The sequence below is a fragment of the Macrotis lagotis genome, chromosome X (genome assembly GCF_037893015.1).
Source record: "Macrotis lagotis isolate mMagLag1 chromosome X, bilby.v1.9.chrom.fasta, whole genome shotgun sequence".
NCBI classification, from domain to species: domain Eukaryota; kingdom Metazoa; phylum Chordata; class Mammalia; order Peramelemorphia; family Peramelidae; genus Macrotis; species Macrotis lagotis.
Window position 1 is genome coordinate 415,842,879 of NC_133666.1, and position 6,145 is coordinate 415,849,023.

Genomic DNA, 6,145 nt, shown 5'->3' on the forward strand with positions numbered 1-6,145 from the left:
CGGGAAATTTTTTTTTTCTGTCTTATAACATCAGGGACATAGAAAACAATTGGGGACAATATCTTCCACAAAAAAAAAGATCCATTAGATTATAGGAAGAACCAGAAGAAAATCAATAAAAACACTAATTAAATGTTTACTATGAACCAAGCATTGTGCTAAGTGATGAAAATTCAAAATAAAGGAAAATAGCCACTGACCTTCAGGGAGCTCACATTCTAATGGGGTGTAGGGGGGCCCTCACCTGAGCACTCCCCCAACCACTTCAAATACCTTTAAATAATAACTAAACAAATTCTAGAGTGACAGAATCCACAAAATGACTGAATGAAACAATTTTCCAGTCCAAGACAACTTGGAAGATCTGCAGGAAAGGTGTTTCACAGGATGAGAGGAGTGAAATGCAGCATAGGCCATACCAGCATGGACCAGCCCCAGCCATCCAGGAACAGACAGTGAGTACCTGGTCAGTGTCTAGACCCCCAGCCCTGAGACTGCCAAGGACAACTTAGAAGGTCAACAGAAGGAGCACAGTCCAGTGCAGGTTTCAGCAGGACAGACCAGACCCCAGCAGACCAGGAGCAGACGGGAGTTTCTGAGACAGTGGCAGCTGCTTCCAGAGCTCTCAATCCATGGGTGGCAAGAGGGGCAGGAAGGAGACTACAAGGGTCTCCTTGCTCTCCCTGAGGCAGGACTCTGTTGCTTTGGTCCATACTCAGATCTGGGTCTCAGTCCCAAGAAGAACAGAAGCAAGGAACATAACAGAACTTGCTGCCATAGAGAAGCAGGGACCTTATTCACAGCTCCATGGTCGTTCACAGACTAGAACACAAGCCAGGAGAGCCATCAAAATCTCTCCTTAGATCATACCACCTTGGAAGAACTGAAAACTTGCAGGTCTCTAGAAGTAGTTCTGAAAATAGCTATGCAAAAATCTCAAAAGGTTAGAACAATGCTCCCTCCACCCTGGAAGCACAGCCTTCCTTAACCAAGCTAAAAATCAGATCAAACAAATAAACAACAGAGAAAGTAAATCTGCCTGTGGAACTTTAATATGGTGATAGGGAAGAACAAAACATATGCTCAGGAAAAAAATAACAAAGTTAAAACTCCAACATTCAAAGCCTTTAAGAAAAATATGAACTGGTCAAGGCCATAGAAGAGCTCAAAAAAGGATTTTGAACATTGGAGGAGAGGAAAAACTGGGAAGAGAAATGAGCAATGGGGGAAAAGCATGAAAACTGAGTCAGCAGACTGGTGGAGACAAAAAAATACAGAAGAAAATAACATCTTAAAAACCACATGGGCCAAATGGAAAAGTGATAAAAAAACCTAATGAGGAGAATTCCTTAAAAAACATAATTGACAAAATGGAAAAGGAGGTACAAAAATTTACTGAAGAAAATAATTCCTTAAAATATAGAAATGAGCAAAGGGAAACCAATGACTTTGTGAGTAATCAAGAAACAGCAAAACAAAATCAAAATAATGAGAAACTAAACTGCAATGTGAAATATTTCATTGTAAAAACACCTGACCTGGAAAATAGATTCAGGAGAGATAATTTTTTTAAAAAAGCCACAATCAAAAAAAGAGCCTCGACATCATTTTTCAAGAAATTATCAAGGAAATATTTTAGAACCAGAGAGTAAAATAAGAATTAATAGCTACTGAAAGAGATTCCAAAATGAAAATTGCCTGAAATATTATAGCCAATTTCAGATCTCCCAGGTCAAGGAGAAAATGTTACAAGTAGCCAGAAAGAAATGATTCAATTATTGTGGAGTTACAGTTAGTATAACACAAGATTTAGCAGCTTCTACATTAGGGGATTGTTGAACTTGGAATATGAGTCCAAGACTCAAGAGAAGCATAAAAAGGTAAATATGACAGGGAAATCACAAGTGACTTAATGATGTGGAACTGCTTATATTCTTGCATGGGAAGATGATAACTGATAACTCATATGACCATTCTCATTTATTAAGGCACAGGTGGGAGTTGAATACAAAGGAATAACATTCTTTTTAAATGGAGTAAAGGAGTGAGAGAAGAATGTATGGGAGAAAGGGAAAGGAGTTGATAGAATGGGGTAAGTTATTTCCCATAAAAGCTTTGGCAATGGAATGAAAGAGGAGGGGACATGAGGGAGAGTAAATAAGACTTACGCTATCAAAATTGTCTGAGAGATAGAATAACAGACACACGCAATTGGGTATAGAAATCTATCTTGCCCTAGAGGAAAGTAGGAGGGAAAGGAGATGGGAAAAATTGAGAGGGGCAATGATAGAAGGAAGGGCAGATTGTGGGAGGTAGTCAGAAACAAAACACTTTTGAGGAGGGACAGGATGAAAGGAGAAAGAATAGGATACATGGCGGGGGTGGGGGGAATAGGATGGAGGAAAATACAGTTAGTTATACTAACTTGCGGGGGTCCAGCCTCCTTGGGGTCCTTGGAACCTGACAGGAGGGATAGAGTCGGCGAAATAAGTTGAGTCAACAAGGGGGTAAAGGCAGGAGCAGGTTGACTGACTGTCAGCTGCTTGGATTTATTTTTATAGTCTCAGAATCGTGTATGTTTCAAGCAAGCAAGCTAAGATCATTTCCTTGGTTACAAAAGTGTACAGTTTTCATCATCAATCATATAATTCATGTGGTTACAAGTTTTAATCATGTGATTACAAGTTTAATAATCATACAGTTGGGGCGGCTAGGTGGCTGGTGGATAAAGCACCGGCCCTGGAGTCAGGAGTACCTGGGTTCAAATCCGGTCTCAGACACTTAATAATTAACCTAGCTGTGTGGTCTCGGGCAAGCCACTTAACCCCATTTGCCTTGCAAAAAAAAAACCATACAGTTAATTGATTTCTTATCCCAACTCAGACCATGATGACCTCAACCTATCTGTTACTTTATTTATTACTACATTGTATAATTGGTAATTCATTTAAAGTTATTAATTAAACAGTTCTTTTAATGGAAAATTTTTTATATTTTTTGTGTAATGTTTTTCGATACACTTTCTTAACAATCTATAGTGAGGGTCTTTATGCTTGTCCACCCATCCATTAACTCTTACAATAACCAATTTTTTCTTTCAGGTCTTGTTGGTAGAAACCACAGTTTCTGTGACTTTTTTATTCTTTCCCATGAAACTAAGGCTGCTAGAGTTCACATATCAGTCACCTGTACTATTTTCTCACCATCTTTTTCATATATTCCTGTGTATGGTAAGGGGAGCAAAACTATTAATTTCCCTGGAATTCTATGTGATCCATCTTTTATCTGTTTTCCCTGTATATATTCTGACATCTCCTTGGAATTCCCAGTGTTGGGTTTTCCAGAGATTTCATAATGTTGAAGCCTTTTGTATGCCTCAGGGAGAGGCAGTCCTGTTAAATTTGGACAGAGTTTACAATCCATTTTATTTAAAGAATTTTTCTGAAATCCTTCCTTTATAGTCATTCCATTATTAGGGTGAGTAAATATTGCAATCAATAATAGACTTATAAATATTGGTATGCATGGAATCCCTATATATATTGAAGAAGGAAATGTTCTATCAGGCAGTGTGACTGCCTTGAGTCTGCTTGCTTCGACTGTGTCAAACAGCTTAGAGACCCTGGCTCCCAACAGTAACTGTGGGGGGGAAATATTGAAGCAAGTTTCTCTGATTAAAGACCTTATTTTTCAAATATAGAAAACTGAGTCAAATTTGTAAAAAATAAGAGCCATTTACCAATTGATAATTTATAAAAGAAATGAACAGTTTTCCAATGAGATTATCAATGTTACCTATGGCAATATTTTAAAAAATGTTCTAACTCTCTATTGATTAGAAAAATTCAAATTAGAACAATTCTGAGGTACTTCCTTATCTCTATTGAACTGGCTAATAGGACAGAAGGGGAAAATGACTGATGTTGGAGGGAATATAGGGGAAAATGAGACATTAATGCTCTTTTAGAGGAGTTGTGAAATGTTTTAACCCTATAAAACAATTTGGAACTATCCCCAAAGGGCTATGAAATCATTTATACCCTTTGATCTAGTGCAGGGTTCCAGCCTCCAAGGGGTTCTTGGAACCTGACAGGAGGGATAGAGTCGGCGAAATGAGTTGAGTCAACAAGTGGGTATAAGCAGGAGCAGGTTGACTGACTGTCAGCTGCTTGAATTTATTTTTATAGTTTCAGAATCATGTATGTTTCAAGCAAGCAAGCAAGCTGAGATCATTTCCTTGGTTACAAGAGTGTACAATTTTCATCAACAATCATATAGTTCATATGGTTACAAGTTTTTTTTTTTTTTTTTAGGTTTTTGCAAGGCAAATGGGGTTAAGTGGCTTGCCCGAGGCCACACAGCTAGGTAATAAGTGTCTGAGACCGGATTTGAACCCAGGTACTCCTGACTACAAGGCTGGTGCTTTATCCACTACACCACCTAGCCACCCCCCTGGTTACAAGTTTTAAACATGTGATTACAAGTTTAAGTAATAATCATATAGTTAATTAATTTGTTATCCCTACTCAGACCATGATGACCTCAACCTGTCTGTTACCATATTTATTACTACATTGTATAATTGTTCATTCATTTAGAGTTATTAATTAAGCAATTCTTTTAATGGAAAATTTTTTATATTTTTTGTATAGGTAATGTTTTTCGATACACTTCCTTAACAGTCTGTAGTGAGGGTCTTTATGCTTGTCCATCCATCCATTAACTCTTACAATAACCAATTTTTCTTTCTGGCCTAGTTGGTAGAAACCACAGTTTCTGTGACTTTTTTATTCTTTCCCATGAAACTAAGGCTGCTAGAGTTCACATATCAGTCACCTGTACTAACTATTTTTTCACCATCTTTTTCATATATTCCTGTGTATGGTAAGGGGTGGTAAAACTATTAATTTCCCTGGAATTGTATGTGATCCATCTTTTATCTGTTTTCCCTGTATATATTCTGACATCTCCTTGGAATTCCCAGTGTTGGGTTTTCCAGAGATTTCATAATGTTGAAGCCTTTTGTATGCCTCAGGGAGAGGCAGTCCTGTTAAATTTGGACAGAGTTTACAATCCATTTTATTTAAAGAATTTTTCTGAAATCCTTCCTTTATAGTCATTCCAGTATTAGGATGAGTAAATATTGTAATCAATAATAAACCTATAAATATTGGTATGCATGAAATTCCTATATATATTGAAGAAGGAAATGTTGCTCCATCAGGCAGTGTGACTGCCTTGAGTCTTCTTGCTTCGACTGTGTCAAACAGCTTAGAGGACCCTGGCTCCCAACAATCTAGCAATTCCACTATTATTGTATTTCAGAAGAGATACAAAACTGGAAAGAAAAGGTGGCAAGTAGCTGGAAATTGAGGGGATGCCCATCAGTTTGGGAATGGTTGATTGTGCCATGTGATGGAGTGCTATTCTACTATAAGAAATGATGATCAGTATGCTCTTAGTATAACATGGAAAGACTTACTTGAGAAGATGCAATATGAGATGTACTTTATATAAAGTAATAAAAATATTCTAGGATGATCAACTGTGAATGACAGCTTTTCTCAGGAGTACTATGACCCAAGATATCACAGAAGGGCATATGAAGAAGAATGCTATCTGTTCCATTGTCCAGTTGTGAGGGTGATAAGAAACCACTTCTGAAACAACCCTAGAAACATACAAAGGAAATTAATGAGGAAGATACAGCTTTTCAAACAAAAGTAAAACAATAACAGAAAATGAAAAAGTTAAGAGCAAAATTTGTTGGGAAGGGACCACTTGCCAGTGGTAGGATTAATAAATTTGGCAAAAAGTAGATGTTCCTATATTGATAAGATAATGTTTCCTGTCAGTTTCTTTCTTGCTTTGTGACATCTGCATTTCCTCCTTCAACATCTGTTGTCATCTGCAGTCAAGATGAAATGCCATCATAATGAGTCTATTGCATATTGTTATAAACTTTTTTTAAAAAATCATAAAGAGATTGCTAAATTTCCCCAGAGAGAGAGAGAGAGACACCTTATGGTTTCTGAATATAGATTAAAGTATTAATTTTTTAACTTAAAAAAAAAGAAACCTGCAGCTTCCTGTGTTGATCAACTATGATGGACTTGGCTCCTCTCAGTAGGTCAGTAACCAAGGA

At 37.3% G+C, this 6,145-nt stretch overlaps 2 protein-coding genes and 1 long non-coding RNA gene across 4 annotated transcripts in view; 1 reads left to right on the top strand and 2 right to left on the bottom strand.

The window, feature by feature from the left end:
- Nucleotides 1-6,145, bottom strand: part of YTHDF3 (YTH N6-methyladenosine RNA binding protein F3) — a 192,140-nt gene that overhangs the window by 164,525 nt on the left and 21,470 nt on the right. The window lies entirely within an intron of this gene.
- The window catches only part of TTPA (alpha tocopherol transfer protein), a 69,714-nt gene that overhangs the window by 53,565 nt on the left and 10,004 nt on the right, over nt 1-6,145 (top strand). The window lies entirely within an intron of this gene.
- The window catches only part of LOC141498870 (uncharacterized), a 63,181-nt gene that overhangs the window by 35,855 nt on the left and 21,181 nt on the right, over nt 1-6,145 (bottom strand). The window contains exon 2 of the long non-coding RNA XR_012471704.1: nt 5,483-5,671. This is a non-coding gene — a long non-coding RNA (uncharacterized LOC141498870). The remainder of the gene's footprint in view (nt 1-5,482; nt 5,672-6,145) is intronic.